Source organism: Zalophus californianus, chromosome 5, assembly GCF_009762305.2.
Source record: "Zalophus californianus isolate mZalCal1 chromosome 5, mZalCal1.pri.v2, whole genome shotgun sequence".
Classification (NCBI taxonomy): Eukaryota; Metazoa; Chordata; class Mammalia; order Carnivora; family Otariidae; genus Zalophus; species Zalophus californianus.
This window is the reverse complement of record NC_045599.1, coordinates 92,332,464-92,349,853: the sequence shown is the minus strand read 5'-3', so window position 1 is coordinate 92,349,853 and position 17,390 is coordinate 92,332,464. Positions and strand designations below refer to the sequence as shown.

The window sequence follows — 17,390 nt, the reverse complement described above, 5'->3', positions numbered from 1 at the left end:
AAATAAGATAATGAGCCCACCACATACTACACGTTCAGTAGCAAAGGGTCGCAGTTGTTATTAATAGGATTAGGGAACACAAGGAAACCTCGGGTACAGGTGTTACGAAGGTTTGTTTGTCTAGGCGCTTCTAGTAGCCTTCTGTTTGTATAGTTGTGTACAGGTATTTCTCTTAAAGGTGCACGCAATCCGATTGATCCCAATATCTGGGGCTTACATACGCAATAAATACTAGTTGAATGAACGAGTGACTGAAGGCAAGGTCAGTCTCAGCGAACTAAGAGGTTCAGATGTGGGGGACATACATAAAACAGAAAGTTGATACAATCCCTCTCTTAAGTCAATGCCCTCGGTTCCCGTAGCCCCCTTCGAGTTTCACTGAACTTAGAATGTAAATGCAAATGGGCATAAACGTAAATATAAATGGATATACGGACACTTCGGGCCTCACCGTATAGTTGTGAGATCAGATAAAACGCTGGATGGGAGAGCTTTTGTAAACGAACCTCCTCTACAAACGTGAGTGTGGCTCTGTATCAAAGACAGCCCACGCCCACGCTGCAGTGGCAGGCGCCGAGCCCCCGCTCCGCCCCCTCTTCCTGGTTTTTCCCGGCAATCCGCCCCTCCGGCGTCATGTGACAGGGGTGCCCAGCCGGGACGAGCTCCTGATTGGCCGGGTTGCAGAACACCTCCCGATTGGCCGGAGGCCGGCGGGCCCCCGCCTCCCTCCTCCTCCTCGCCGCGGCCCACGTGAGGGGGGCGAGTCACGCGATTTCCGGGAACCCGTCAGGAAGGACATAAACAAAACAAACCGAGGCAGCATGGAGAGGGGCCGCGGCCCCTGCAGCGGAACCGGACCCAGCCCCTGAGCCGCCCCCACACCTACAGGTGAGCTCCGCTGCTGTCCGCCTGGAGCCCGCAGGGGCCTGTGCTGGGGGACTAGCCGGGCGGGGGGCGGAGGAGGGCCGCTGGCCTACGAGGCAGCAGCGCCGGGGCTCTGAGCCGGGCCGGCGCGGGGCGACCGGGACCAGGGCCGAGTCTGGGGGCGCGCGGGCCTCAGGTTGCCGCCTGCCGGTCACGGGGTCTCCGGCTCCCCTCCCCCACCCCCGGTCCGGGACGGTTATATAAAAGCGCGGGGTGGCTGTAGAGGGGACCCACGGGTAGGCGGCAGGCTAGGCCAGGGGTGGGCAACGCCAGGCGTCTGCCCTGCCGGGCCGCCCGGCCCTTCACTGCTGCCTCCGAGACCGGGGCCGTGGCTGCCGGCAACCGGCCTGTCAGAGAAGCTAGCGGGTGGGAGGGGCCGGGGAAGGGAGGGGAGGCGAGGCTGGCGGGGGAGGAGAGAGAGGGGCGTGTGAGGAAGGGCCGGGGCCACGAAGGTTGGAACCGGGCAGGCAGGAGACGAGGAAGCGCTGGCTGGGGGTGGGGGGGATCCAGGCAGGGGTGTCTCTGGGGTAGCCGCTCCCCCTTCCCGTCTCCGCCCCAGAGACGGGCGAGAGGGGCCTCCCTCCGGGATTTGTTTATATGTCTTCTCAAAGCAGCTTGAAGGGGCTCGTAGGCGGAGCCCTCAGCGCGGAGTGGCAGGCCGTGCTGCCCAATGGGATAGGCGGATGAAGGCTGCTGCGCCAATGGACGTGGGGGAGGCGGTGCCGCGGGGGCCCCCTCCCAATTGGTTAGGCTGTACCGGGGGTGGGCCGGGTGGGGCGGCCATGTTAGATGGGAGGGGACCGGTGGTGGTGGGTCACAGAGAGGGGAGGAGACAGGGCAAAGGGCGAGGGAGCCGGGCCGGGGGCGTTTCGGGTGTCCGAAGGCGAGTCCGATCGGACCAGGAAGTAGCTCAGGGGAGCCAGACCCCGACCCACCGCTCTCCCCTCCCGAGCAAAGGAGGCAGGGAAGTACCGAGGGCAGTCTAGCCGCCCCTGGGGGTGGTTCCTGGGACTAGATGGAGCTCAATCTCTGGATTCTCCCTCTTTCTCGGCCCTACCCTTCCTGACAAACACGGCCGCCAAACCCTGTAATTGCTTTCCTCTGACCCAAGAAAACAAACCTTTTTTGCTGTTTCTGAGCGGGCTTGAGCCTTAAGACTACCTTAAGAAGGTACTTGGATAGCTAGCGGTCTGAATTTCGGCACAAGGCCTCACATAGAGGGAGGCAGTGAGGAGGAAGTTCTGCTTTTCTGGATTTTGCACAGAAAACCAGGACTAGAAAAAGCCGAGAAAGTTAAGAGCTGGGTGGGGTTTCCATTTTTTCATCAGGGTACCTTCTAAAGATCGCCCCCGCACTTTCTAGCCCTAGTCCTAGTAGTAATTTGCCCCTCCTGTTTACATAAATTTGTAGCTCACGTGAATCAAGTTCATAAGAAAAGTGAGCCTTGAGAAAATTACAGATTTGAAGGTTCTTTAACTTTGTCTTGTGAATATCCTGCAGGTGAGGAATAGGATCAAAATCTTATTTCTTTTTAAAAAGCAGAAAATAAGATTTTTATGTAAATTTGGTAATCTGTGGTAAACTGGTTGTCACTGATTGTACTTTTAAATATTTTTTTCCCATTTTCTTTTCATCCAAAATAGCTGGGAAAGCACCAGAGATGAAGGGGGAAATGGTATGAGTAATTAGAAAATCAGTTATTTTACTTTGTTTTCTGATTATTTTGGCATCCTGTCAGCCTTATTAAATGCTTGATTTAGCTTTGTGTTAACATCACCTTACAACCTGTGACTGCACTGGTATTGTCAGGGTACCAGGCTGTTTGTTGATGCACTTTGGTTAAGCATTTAGGGTATCATGCAGAGGCCATTCAGGAGTTGACTGTATTTATTTAGGAATTTGCATTATCTCCTGTTTTGTTAACCGGAGAAAAATAATAATCGGTAAATAAATGATTTGTCGGTTTCTGTATTGTTTTGACATGCTTGACTCAGTTCTGTTAAGAATGATATGTAAAAATATAATCCCTCATTTTTTATAGACTTCAGTTCTTAAATATAACTTTTACAGCAAATAAAAGTATTAGTTTATTGTTTATTGAATTTTCTTAAGAATGGCAGAGAGGCACCTGGCTAGCTCAGTTGGTAGAGTATACAACTCTTGATCTCTGGTCCTGAGTTCTAGCACCTCACTGGACCTAGGGCTTACTTTAAAAAATAAAATAAGAATGGAAAATAGATCCAAGACTTACTTGGGTGTAATTCTTTTATATGACTTATATACTGGCTTTGGAATTTTTAGACTAGTAAGCATAGAAGAGGCTAAATACATCCAGAAGGAGAGATTTTGGATGTTCCACTTACCATCCCATTCTGTCATGACAATTGAAAACAGACTCTTAGACTATATCCTATTTGGTTTACTAGTTCACTCTGTGTGGATTCTTGGATGCCAGTGTAAGGACTGGAAGAATAACTTGTATAGTTCCATGGTGGTGGTTAACAATACAAGTGACCGTGAAAGTACAGTGAGTTTGTATGTTTATTAATGTAGCATAGTTTTTAAAAAGAGTTAAACTACATCCACCAGTTGCTTTTAAAGTATAGTTTGTAGTCAGGATTGACAATTATATGACTTGGAATTAATCAGCAGAGGTTTGTTTCCCTATGGGTTTTGTCTTGGATGTTTGGGAGAAAAATTCTCTTTCATTGTATTCAGTAGTTCATCTTCCAGGGTAGATAAACTCTTAGGCTAGACATAATTTGTCAGGTCATTAGTCTGATGATTTTAAGATAGAGGTTGACAGGACTTTTTCAATTCACGGTCAAATAGTAAATATTTAGCTTTGTGGGCCATTGTAGTCTCTGTCTCAGCTCTGCAAATTGCAGCATGAAAACAACCATAGATAACATATTTGGGGCTGTATTCTAATAAAATTTATTTACAAGAACTGGCTGTGGTTGAAGGTTGTAGTTTATCAACCCCTGTCCTAAGACATCAGTCACTGGGTTTTAATTACTTAGATGTAAAGATATTGCAGAATATGTAAACATGCACTTCAGGTAGTAATTTGAGCACTTGCAGAATGTACATTATCTCTTGCCCTGAAGAATTTTTAGAATAAGAGCATAGGGCAGCATTGTATTCTATATTTTTATTTCATTTGCTAATAGATGTTTTCCTGGAAAAAAAAACTTTATTTTTTTACTTTTTTAAAGTAGGCTCCACATCCAGTGTGGAGCCCAACATGGGGCTAGAACACATGACCCTGACATCAGGACCTGAGCGGAGATCAAGAGTCAGATGCTTAACCCACTGAGCCACCCAGGCGCCCCTGAAAAGATGTTTTAAAGCAAATGTTGGAATATTAAGTCCTATTTATTTTAGAGATGCATTCTGATTGAAAAGTTTTGGCTTTTTAAGATATTATACCTAAGAACCTTAATATAGTCAAGGGTATGGTCCTGTTGAGGTCTGAAAGTGCATCTAGTGTATCATTCCTAACAAAACTGTTTACAGCCGTTTGAAGAGATGTTAGTCAAATGAGTAAATACTTAACCCTCTGAGTTCTTACATATATCATGCAGTTAATTTGGAAGCCATACTGATGGTGCCATTGCCTGAGATGTTTGTAGAATGACCTAAATAGGGTGGGATACTTTTTCAAACAAGATCCCAAAAGATACAGGTTGCTACCCCTCCCCTTCCTTGGAAAATGTGAAGTGGTGCTAAGTGCCCACTGAAGTGGAGATGCTAAAACCCTACATAGGCAAATAGTTAATTTTTTCATGGGTAGCTTTTTGCTTTGTTTCTATGCAGTTATTTCTCCAGTTTGGTTGACTTGAACTGGGTTTTAAGTGCAAGAATGACAGTTGAGAAAGGAGAATATATTGACCTCTTAGAACGGAAAAGCATCAAGTGGCCTGTAATCTTGTTTCTAGTTCTAGTTAGCCTACTATTTGGCTGGGTGACTGTGGGTAATTAAGTTTATTAATTTGTAATGGGAGAGATTAATGATGTTTTCTATCTCATAGTGAGATATTGGGAAGTTGTCAGTTACTGTATTCTCAAGCTCTTGTACTTTGAATATGCTAATACTTCCAGCTGCTTAGAACCACCTCTCAAATCTCTATTCAGTTTTCTTTTTCATAGGTTAATGACCTCTCAGTTTATCCTTATTCGCACTTGTACCACAGTACAGTATTTACCCATTTATGTCATCTACCTGGTGAGCAACTTGAGGTCAGAGTCTGCCTATTTTTATATCCCCAGTGCCTCACTCTGTGCCTGTCACCTTTTAGTGCTTCTGAACTTCCTAAATAAATGAGTGCATTGCTAAAAACTGCTTATCTGGAAGGTAATAAGTCAGTCTACTATTAGTAGAGATGTTGGGCTTAGTTGGAAGGGAGGAATTAATCACCATCTGCTGAAACAAAAAGCCTTCATTTAAAAATTGACCCGTTTGAGAAAGTTTATGGAAAAGCTATTTTGATGATGTCTAAAAATCCCTTTAATTCTTTCGTCAATTTTTTTCAGATACATTCCATTAGTTAGACTTGTTGAATATTCCTTCTAAGCATGCCCAGACAGACAGACAGACACACACACACAACCTGTGCTTTTTCCTTTGGATTTGTCATTAGCACTTAGCACACTTGGATCTCTGGGTGTTTGGCAAATGTGAGTGGAGCCTCATTTCTTAGAGGTTTGGGACAATTATTCATCTGTATAGCAGTGTTTCTCATCTTGGGGAAGTACTGTAAAGTCATTCTTGTTAATCAAGTCTGGTTCACCCCAGGGGTGAGGGCTAGACATGGAGAGAGTTTGTTGCAGGGAGCTGCAGTGGGACTTGGTGACTGCACTACCATCCCACTGTATTGCTAGCCAAGCCTTGTATGCTTTTTTACCAGTTCATGACCTTTCTAACAAAATCTGTATTGGAACTCTCCTCCCCAAACAACTTCTTAAATCACTCATCTTCCCACTAATTCCCGGCAACTCTGTTCATCTTGCTATTCTGTCCTTTTAACACCAAACCTACTTCTACATCTTTTGTTACAAAGTCATGTTTTACTTATTTATCTTTGGGTGTTGTTGACATTGACAGTTTCCCATGAAAGCGTTATGAGCTTGCTAATTTTTTGTCCTCCAGTTTTCTTCAGATTCTTCTTGTACACATATTTTCTTTAGTTTATAGTGTTCTGCCTTTGAGAGTTTAAGGTGCTTTTATTTTTATTTTAGAGAGGAATTTCCATCTTTGACTGCTACACACTATTCCTGATGCAGTTTGCCTTCTCTTTTATATTTTTGCCATTCAACAGAAATTTAAAGCATTACAAAAAAAAAAAAAAAACTTTAAGGAAAGGTCCTTGATGGTATGGGGAGAAACTAGGGGTAGGGTGCCTGTACTCTTGTTCAAAAGATTCACTCTAGAAATCCTTTAAACAGCAAGGCTTCTAGCTTTCTACTTGTGTTTTATAAGGTGTATAAAATTTCTTACTTGTAAAGGACTTTACAGTTTTGTGAAGTGCTTGTTAGTAAGGGTTTTCATCCTTACTATTGAATTCTCTACTAGAGTTGCCCATAGACTAATAGAGGAAACAAGACCTTGCAGTTTAACAGTAGGATAATTTTTAGAACAACATGTTCTGAAAATACGGAAGAGGGACTACTAGCTCTGCCTGAGAAAGTTGGAGGAAAGTTGGAGAAGCTTCACAGAAGAGGTCCATTTGAACTGGGTTTTGAAGACCAGTGAAGGAAGCATTCTGTGTCCAGTCAAGGAGGTATAAAAGGTATATGCGGGGCACCTGGCTGGCTCAGTCGGTGGAGCACGTGACTCTTGATCTCAGGGTCATGAGTTTGAGCCCCACATTGGGCATGGAGCCTACTTAAAAAAGAAAATAAAAGATGTATGTGATGTGTGGGGTGGGCTTGGATATGAGAAGGCTTCACCTAAGACAGGGCCACCAAGAGGGCATAGATGGAGGAGGAGGAAGAGACTACTTGGGGTGAGATTTAGGAGGAAAGGGCTTTTTTGTTTTCCTCTTGTCCCCTCCTTCTCTTGGGCCTGCTCTATGCTGTCAGGTCTCTGGTCCCTTCACTTTGTGGCTTTGACTTTGATTAGATGATCTCTTTTCCCATAGTTTTTGGTTTTTCTTTCAGTCTTTCATCGAGGTCTGACACACCTCTCTTCTCTCTTGTAATCCGTCAGTACCAACATAACCTTTTATTCTGACCTAATGCGTCCCTTGCCTTTATCTCATATCTCACCTCCTTGCTTCCATCCCTTTCTTTATTCCCTTTGGGTTTCTTTCCCCCCTTTTTTTGACTCTTTTTTAATTTTTTTTTAAGATTTTATTTATTTATTTGTCAGAGAGAGCACGTGCACAAGCAGGGCGAGCAGCAGGCAGAGGCAGAGGGAGAAGCAGGCTTCCTGCTGAGCAGGGAGCCCCATGTGGGACTCACTCCCAGGACCCCGGGATCATGACCTGAGCTGAAGGCAGATGCCTAACCGACTGAGCCACCCAGGCGTCCCTTGACTCTACTTTTCCTCTTCATTTTTGCTTTATTTAAAAATAAAACAAAAACATTCTTTCACACGATCTGCTTCTTTGCATTTGAACAGCAACGAATGTCTGAGTTGATTCCCTTTTGGGAAATCTTGTGAGATCAACTTGGCTTTGATACCGTTCCAAGTACTAATTATCCATCTCCATGAATTTTCCTTTTAAGAAGCATTTTCATTTGTATTCAGAGATGCCATTTCTTATAGGCTACAGTGCAGAATATAACCATTTATATGCTGTGTTTTCTACTTAAAACTGTTCTATGACAAGATTCAATTCAAATCTCACCTTTTCCTGAAACTTTCCCAAACTTACCCAGGTAGAGATGTAGTTCTCTTCTCTGTAGTTTTATAGTGTTTTCTAAACACCTCAGCTTTACTGAGGTATAATTTACGTAAAATAAAATTTACCTAACTTTTAGTTTTGACAAATCTATGCAGTCATCTGACTACCTCTACAGTCATGATACGGAACATTTCCATCACCACAAAAAGTTCCTTCATGACCCTGCTTCACCCCTGGCCCCAATCACTGATTTACTTCCTATCACTGTAGTTTTGTCTTTACTGGAATTTCATCTAAATGCAATCATAGAATGTGTTGTCTTTTGAGTCTGATCGCTTATAATGTTAATAATGCTTTTGAGATTTCATGTCATTTCGAGTATCAGTTGAGTACTTGTTATTGTATGGATATACCACAATCCATCCATTTTGGGTTTGCTTCAAGATTTTAGGCCATTTTGAGTAAAGCTACTATAAACATTCATGTAGAGGTGTTTTAAATACCTCTCTTATCATTAACTATCTTTTATATGGAGGTCCAGTTGCAGAATGCTTAAGAGTGAAAGACCTGAAGTTAACTGTATTCTCAAACAGGCTTTTTGCTAGTGCTGTGATTTTTAATAGCATCTCATCTGTCAGCTTAGGCACCTCATCTGTAAAATGGAACTGGGGTGGATTGTAGCAAGCTAGGGAGCATAGGCCAGGTTAAAGGGGTAATTCCTTTCAGTTGAGTGATTCAGGTGATGTTGCTGGGAATATGTACCCAGTGATTTTCTTTTTCCCCCAAGACAGTGACATTTGTTAATAGGACTCAGAAATTTTACATGAAATTTCCAATTTAAATGCTGGCATTTAAAGTTTAATTTTTTAAAAACACCAGTGAGGGAGCCGAACAAAACCCATATGTAGATTGATTTGTGACTGCAGTCCAGTTTGGGGCCTTTACTTTAAATCTTCAGTTAACTTTGTATTTCCTTTTAAAATGTTTATAGTCCTGGTAGAGTGAACTTGTTGGGACTTTGCTACCTAATAGCTTAGCATAATAACTTGCTGGTTGTCCAACCTCCCAAGTTAAAAGACTAAACTAATGAATTACTATAAACAAATTTTATTCTTTCCTCTGCTAGGAGGGATAGAAGAATTCTGAGTGTCTGATGGAGGGTGGGATCAAGTTCTTGTTACTCTTTGTACTTCTCCTCTGATAGCTGCTGATTGTATTCATAGTTACGTTTTCCCAGATATTGGGGTAGTCCATCTGCTTTGTTTGGTTTATTCTGAATCCTGTTGAGACAAGTATAGTATAAACTGTGTATTTGTATTTATTAGAAACTGTATAAGATGTTATGGATATAAAGATAAATTTTGTGTAAGTCCATTCCCTTGGGTTACCCAGAATCTCTGGTGAAGCCAGTATGAAACTAACTATAAAAAAGAGATGAGCTCTATGTAATGGTTTGAACAGTTAGAGCAATAATCTCTCTGAAGAAGCCCTTTCCCCTTGTAATTTACTTGCCAAGTCTTTTTTTTTTTTTTAAGATTTTTTTTTTTTAATTTTTAAGTAATTTCTACACCCAGTGTGGGGCTTGGACTCACAACCCTAAGATCAAGAGTCACCTGCTCCATGGACTGAACCAGCCAGGCGCCCCTACTTGCCAATTCTTTATTGTGTACAGAGATGACTAGTTTGAAGCTTTATGAATTACTTTGTGAATCCAAAGATTCTTTTGCTGATTAAACCAGCATAATTGACATTGACCCTCATGAAGCCAGGGCAGGGATGTTAAATGACCTGTGTTGCCTGCAGATCCCTTATCTACCCTAGTTCCAAGCAGTTGGGTTTTTGTGATAATGAAGTGTGAAATTTAGACAATCTAGGATTCTGAGTTGAGTTCAGGTTTATACTTTCAGTAGCTGAACACTCCAGGAACATCTTATAACAAGAAAGGAATCTTAGGATAAAAAGTAGCCACAATTTATTGAGTTATCTGTTTTGTGTCAGGGCACATATTATTGTGAGTCACAAAATCCCTGAAAAGTAAAACGGGGAATTCTTGTATTTACAAATAAAAGAAGGCAGGTAAGAATCTGGAATAAAATTCCAAATACTCATAAAGCAGAACCTTTTATCTTGAATCTAGAGTTTGCTTCTCACAGAGCAAGCCTTTAGGAGTATTAGAGCCAAAGAGGCAGCCAACCTTTCTCAGTGTTGAAATAAATGATTGCAAAACTGTATTCACAACCTCTTTGTAGCCTTATGTCCAAAACCTCTGTACCAGCTGTTCTACAGCCCTGTGTCAGTGGTATAGCCCATTTCACACAACAGGAAGGAATTTGAAGAGGATTTCAAAATTGTATATATTCTTGCTACTTTTAGAAGAGTGTCAAATCTGGGAAAGGAGGGAGGAGACAAAGTTTGAGGAAGAACCTACATCTCTGATAACAGGAGTGCTGAAGTTGTTAGGCTACATCCAGAGTGTCTTGGGACAGCTATTCCCCTGGAATCTTGCATTATGGTTCAAATGTGTTTGCCTGCACCACTGTTTCTGTGCTGCTGCCTTTAAGCCTGCTGTTCCCTTTTTACATTTTACATACAGAAACTAAATGATTCTTTAAATTTTAGTGTTTAATCTGCATAAAATATTTTGTTTTAATTAAAATGGGGGTGGGGAGAGAACAGTGTAACCTGTATCAGTCCAATGCCTGGGTTCAGTTGGCTTCAATAAATTTTAATCCTACTCCTTCTTCTGCCCTCTCCTCACTAGACAAGAATTCTCTCTGGTCTTCAGAATTTACTGAAATTCAAATAATACTTTTCCTGGAAGTGTAAAAGAAAACTCAGGAGTACAGTTTTCAATATTTTTATTATATGTTACTATAGTGGTTCAAGACTCAAATTAGCAAGCTAACTACTAGATAATTTCAGAGCACATAAAAGATGCTTGATACATATACAAGTTGACCTTTGAACAACATGGGGGGTTAGGGGGCACCGACCCTCTCTCCCCCCATACAGTTGAAACTTGTGTATAACTTTTGACTCTCCCCAAACTTAACTACTAATAGCCTACTGTTCACCAGAAGCATTGTGGAGAACATAAACAGTTGATTAACACATATTTTGTATGTTATGTATATTATATATTGTATTCTTACAATAAAGTAAGCTGGAGAAAATATTAAAATCATAAGGAAGAGAACATACATGCACAGTACTACTACTGTACTTACTGAAAAAAATCCATGTACAAGTGGACCCACACTGTTCAAACCTGTTATCCAAGGGTATTCTAAATGACTGACTTCTTCGCAGTGTCCTCTTTGTATATGAACAAAGTTGCAGCTCTGACTCCTTATCCAGAGGGACCTGTGGTCTTAGGGGATTTCCCATTCATTGTCAGTCAGCTCTTGTGTGGATGCCTGTGCTGGGCAAGGCATTGCTTTTGGTACTGTAGCGAAACAGAGATGAGATATAATGGTTGTTCCCAAAAGACTTTACAGTCTGGTAGTGGAGACAAGGAATTAGGGAGGAGGAAAAGAAAAACCAGTGTGAGCAAAGGCATGAAAGGCCAGAGCCTCACTGTTGGAAATTCTGAGTGGAGTGAAGTGTGATTATAAGTACCTCAAGGATTTGGTGAAATTGTAAGATCAAGCTAATATTAGTGTTATAGAACAGTAGTGGAAGATGAGATTGGAAAGATAGTTTCATTGTGTCTGAATATTGAGCATTATCCAAGAAATCTTTGGGAGTTGCTGAAAACTTATGGTCATAGTGCTAATACCAAGTGGTGGTTTAGGGAGAAAATATAATAGAACATAAGAACTTGGGGGGGGGGCAGCTGGAGACAGGAAGATCTGTAGGGCAACTATTGGGATGGTAAATATAAAATGATGAGGCCCAAGTAAAGGGTTGAGAAAGTGGGAAGGGCAAAGACGAACAGATGCGTGTGTGCTAGGTGCAAGGTAAGTTATCTTTGTTAAAGAGAACTGGCATGATTTAACAAAGAATCAGGGAGGAGAAAGAAAAGAGTCAGTACTGAGATCAGTGTTGTGTGCCTGGATGTCTGGGAATGACGGTACTACTGACAGAATGGAAATGTTTGAAGAGGGAGGTGTGGCATGTTGTGTCTGAGGTCATGGGATGTGAGTGAACATGGAAATACCTGGTTCTCAGATGGTAAGGCTCATGCATTCATGCGTTTAGACTGAAGATGTAGATTTGGGAGTCCTCTGGAGAAGAGGCACTGCAAGTAGTAGGGATGGTCTCTATAATGATAGGTTTGCACAGAGGCATTTACTGAATGACCACAGATAAATCTCTTACCCTTATCGAACTTTTTTTATTAATGTAAAAATGGTAGGGATGACAGTTATGCTAATATGTACCCTAACTACTTCATCAAGTTGTTTTATCAAATGACAGGGCATAGCAATGTGCTTGTAGTCTATAAACAGTGATACAAATATAAACTGTGAATATTTTGTTGCCAGGGGTAACCAAATGTGACTGGGGTTAGAAATACATTCTTTGGTTCTGTCTAAAACTGTCCCATGCTCTTGCTCTTGTGCTCTGGACAACTTAATTGACGTGTATCAATGCTGCAGAAAGCCCATAATATCTTGTAATTGATAGTTTTCAGAAATAAAAAGTAGCTCTTCCTGTTCAGCTCACATTGATCCAGACACCTACTTTAATGGTCTTTCTTTTTCGTTCCCAAAGAGTTTTTTTTTAAGATTTTATTTATTTATTTGACAGATCGAGAATACAAGTAGGCAGAGAGGCAGGCAGAGGGAGAGGGAGAAGCAGGCTCTCCGCTGAGCAGGGAGCCCGATGCGGGACTCAATCCCAGGACCCTGGGATCACAACCTGAGCCGAAGGCAGCCGCTTAACTGACTGAGCCACCCAGGCGCCCCCGTTCCCAAAGGGTTTTAACTAAGCCTCCCTGGTTTCTCTGTAGGTGAAAGATTAAAGTTCAGCAGAAATCTTTGGAAAGGAATGGAATAAAATTCTGAGAGGTCTTGTGTCTTCCTCCAAGACTGCATTCTAAGGAGAGAGATTTTTGAGATTCAGTATCTTTTCTTAGCTCCTCAGGATTCTTAGTAAAATATAATTATTTTGTTTAATTAAATGTGGCAAACCTAACTCAACCCCCATATTTTTAAAACTCTCTCAGTGTGAGGATAAAAAGGGACTATTGTATTGACCCAGGTCCACAAAGTGGTATGGTAAAAGGATCGTATCTCCTTATAGGGTCATGATGAGTACTGCTTGGCTAGGAAAATGATCTTTTCTCACCCAATCTGAGGGAAAAGATATGTCTTCTTTCTCTTTAGCCTCCTCTTTTCTTCAAGACCAGCAGCCACAGGGATTGGAAAATAAATAATGGGGGTCTTTTGCTAATAATTCCAGACATAAACTATAATCATCTAGTTTGAAGTGTACTTACTTGTCTTCTATATTTTGGAGTCCAGAGAACTGCTGTTGAAGGGTAGAGAATGGGGATTCACCTGAAGTTGTGTTCACAGGTTTTATATCACATACTTAAGGGAGAATGTGGCCTCCACCATTCACCCAGTGTGTTCCTTGCGTGAGCAGCATATGCTTCCTCAGTGGTTTGGGAATTTGCGGATCTCTGATTTCTGCTGTGCCATGAAACAGGTAGTGGCTTGATTCAGTAAACATCTGAAGAACTATTTTGTTCAGTAGAACTATTTTGCTTACTATTTTGCTGCACAGTTTTCAGAAGGAAAGGAATTGTTGAGTGGGACATATGACGTATGGCAGGATGGATGGAATGTGGCTGACGGGTCCTGGTCTGCAAAGGAGCTTGGGCAAACTCATAAACTGTCTTTCTTGCCAAACGGGAACCTCATGGGCTATATGTACATGATGTATAAACCTAAATTACCAAGTCAGTGGTCCTTCCTCCCTTCCCTCCCCTCTCTTCCCTTTTTTTCATCTTTATGTGGGGATTAAGCCTCAGGGGAAATGACTTTTTATTTAAGTTAGAGGGTCAGGACAGTTACCACATCTTAGAACTGTGGATCTGGTACAGTTTAAAGACAATAGAGAGAAAACCCAGGAACTCTGCACACATGAAAGAAGGGATGAGCATGAACCAGCAAAGATTAGGAAAGAACAAAATAAACCATAGTATATGAATTATATAACGGTATAAATGTGTTGGAGTTTCTTACCTCAAAAAATTTTTAAAAATACTTTTCATTGTAAAACAAATTTTTCCATTTAAACCATTTTTAAATGTACAGTTCAGTGGCATTAAGTACATTGACAATCTTGTGTAACTATTTCTAGAACATTTTCCTCATCCTAGACAGAAACTCTGCCCACTAAACAGTAACTCTCCCGGCGTCTGGTAACCTCTATTCTACTTTCTGTTCTGTGAGTTTGCCTTTTCTTGTACCTCGTATAAGTGGGATTATGTAATATTTGTCCTTTTGTGTCTGGTTTATTTCACTCAGCGTAATGTTCTTAAGGTTCATCCATGATCAGAATTTCATTCCTTTTTATGGCTGAATAATGTTCCATTGTATGAATCACTGTATTTTGTTTATCCATTCATCTGTTGATGGCCACTAGGGTTGTTTCCACCTTTTGACTGTTGTGAAAAACATAGCTGTGAATATGGGTGTGTATGTATCTGTTTGAGTCCCTGCTTTCAGTTCTTTTGGGTATCCAGATGTGGAATTGCTGGATCATATGGTAATTCCATGTTTAACTTTGTGTGGAACTGCTAAAGATTCCCAGCTGCACCACTTTGCATTCCTACCAGCATTGCACAAGGGTTCCAGTTTTTCCATATCCTCCTCAATATCCTCGACTTGTTATTTTCCATTTTTTGGATAATAACCATCCTAATGGGTGTGTCAAAAATTTTTTTAACATCTACTCTGTTGAATGTTGGATGACTCAAAAGTGCTACTTACTATTGTGAGGAGTCAGTTCCCTTGAGTCAACTAAATGGGAACAGTGCCCTAAGCCAGTGGCATATAAAAGGGGAGGTGTAGGGATTTGGGCCATCATATATATAGTATCTGCTTTTTCATAAGACATTTTCATTTATATTGGTTTATATTTTTCAACCTTTGAAAAATATTATGGACTCTCAGGAATCAGCTGAAACCCTCGGATTCAGAAGAGGCAAAATTTAGGGGCTCTTGGATGTGTGTAGGCTGCCTGGCACTCCAGTCAGCTCTTGGGTTTGGCTTTCAAAGTTTGGATTAGTGGTTTAAGCAGTCCCAGGGATGAGCTTTTGGTAAAAGTCCTTTGGCCTTACCTATTGGTGATTTACCTTACTTCACCTTTTGCCTTGCCTAATGTACATAGTAAGCCTCAACATATTTTCAAGTAGAGAACCAAAAAAACCAGGGTAGGACCTGGTAAAAAAAAAAAAAAAAAGCTATGAAAGATATTGAGCCATGGCCATCTTCAAGTGATACCATTACTGCTCATAAATCAGTCATTTGCTCCATATCATTTGTAGGAGAGGAAAGCTTTTCCTCTCTTCCCTTCTAGGTTCTAGGTTCTTTGGCTGGTCTGATATAAATAAATTGACACAAGACAGATGAACAGAAGAAAAACAAATTTTAATTTTATGTGTATGGGAGCTCATCAAAATACGAGATTCAAAGAAGTGACCAAAGCAGGCAACTTTTATACCTTTTAGACAAAGAAACAATAAATCTGTTAAGAGTTGACAAAGATGTTTGGGCTTGGGGTAGCAAATTAATGAAGAAATAAGGTTTATTTATATAGCCTTCTTGGCCCTGAATTGCCTATCTCTGGCACTAAGGATGCTTTCTTTCTCCCAGGTGCAGGGAGGGTACATGGGGAAATTTATTTCTTGCTTTCAGGGCGACAGAGGAAGGTCAGAGTGTCTTTATTGCACTAGCTCTTTCTTGAGTAACTTCAATTAAAAATAATATGTGAGGGCAGCATATTGGGGCAGCCTGCCCTGAACCCCTATCACATTGCTTCAGGGAGCCAGTTTTCTGTTAACAGAGTATTTTCCTGTGCCTAGGCACTGTTGTTGAATAGTTTTGAATGAGCCCAGGTACAGAAAATCTGTTGGCAGATATTTCTGATGGACAACAGTCTTCTTTCCCTTGAAAGAGTCACAAAACTGTATTGAGAACTGATGAGCCAGAGCTGCGAAAAAAAGGAATTCATGGGGTGCCTGGGTGGCTCAATCATCCTGGAATAGGGTCCCGTGTCAGGCTCTCTGCTCAGCAGGGAGTCTGCTTCTCCCTCTCCCTCTCCTGGGTGCGCTGTCTCTCAAGTAAATAAAAATCTTTGGGGAAAAAAAAAAGGAATTCCTAACTAGGAAATTGATTTAGCCTTTCCTTTAGGGTTTTGTGGGTTTTTTGTAGTTGTTTTTAATAACACTAGTCTTGGTCTGCTTGAGGGCAGGGTAGAGGACTTTAGGATCAAGGAAGTTTGGGAAATCCTATCTGCGCTAGTCACCTTTTGGTGATTTATAATGCACATTAGTACCTAGCACCTTAACGTTTGCAAGAAGCCCTACATGGAGTCAATGTATCAGTTTTATTTAATGTGGTGTTTTCTAAACCTCATAACCCTTTTATTGAATAACCATTTAACATTCCTTGGAACAAATATTTCTTAGGTTACACATTGGGAAATTAGACCATTGCTTTTAGTGTACATAACTTTAATATCAAAGCTGTGAGTAAAATATGGATATTCTTAAGCCCAAAGAAGTGTGAAGGCATCCTGAAGAGCAAGTTGTTACACCTTCCTCTTGTTATTTGGCCATCTAAACATCAATATACCCTTTGTATATGGCTCCCTGGTATAGGAGATGATTTGGGAGCAGTGTATCATTATGGAAGATTCTGTGCAATGGTAATTACTGTAGAAACCTTTATTATTTTTTCTTTTCTTTCCACTTTTGGGTGGTGAATTTTGTTGTTCATGGTCGTTTCACAATAAATGGTACCAAGAATTTTGGAAATTGGTACTTGGAATGGTACCAAGAATTCTGGAAAATGGGTGCAAAACCTTGGGGATAAAGATAATTGGTTGTGACCTTGGGTCATTAGTTTCAGAGAATGAAAAGACCTTTTACTGCTTGGGGTAAAATTGGCCCTTCACCCTTCCTGTTTGCTGCTGGGAAAAGCAACTAAGGACCTTTAACTATCCCAGGAGGAAATGCTCAACTCTTAACATGATGGATACCCTCTCTTTGGGAAATGGTGTCTTTAAAACATTCAGCCTTGCTGCCAGTAGCCGTCACAGATGTTGAGTTTCTGAGATGGAGTAGGTGTGGCACAAAGGAAAGCATTGGCAAAATATACCTGTTGATAATAATCACCTTTCAGATTTATTTTATTAGTACATCCTAATTTAATATCTCATTCAATTCTCATAACATCCCTGATATAGTTAAAGGAGAATAATTGTCATTCCTCAGTGGGGTGCTAAGGCATAAATTTAAATAACTTGCTCAGATTCATAAGACTGCTTAGTTTTAATTATGGGATCAAAACTGGATTCCAAGTCTCCTGTCAAGTGCTCCAAACAAGTGCTCTTTTTGCTAACTGCATTGACAACCTAGTTTTGATGTCAAGTGTTTAA

The 17,390-nt window shown here is 41.4% G+C and overlaps 1 protein-coding gene across 7 annotated transcripts in view; it reads left to right on the top strand.

Annotated features, from left to right (window-relative positions):
* Positions 1–776: 776 nt before the first annotated feature.
* Positions 777–17,390, top strand: part of CREBRF (CREB3 regulatory factor) — a 55,803-nt gene continuing 39,189 nt past the window's right edge. For 3 of the 7 annotated variants that reach the window (XM_027605053.2, XM_027605048.2, XM_027605051.2), the window contains exon 1: positions 779–888. The gene's annotated coding sequence lies outside the window, so the exon portion shown is untranslated. Of the gene's footprint in view, positions 889–1,769; positions 2,425–16,530; positions 16,659–17,390 lie in introns of those variants that run through there. The other 4 variants (XM_027605055.2, XM_027605052.2, XM_027605049.2 and 1 more) reach the window with 4 other exon arrangements.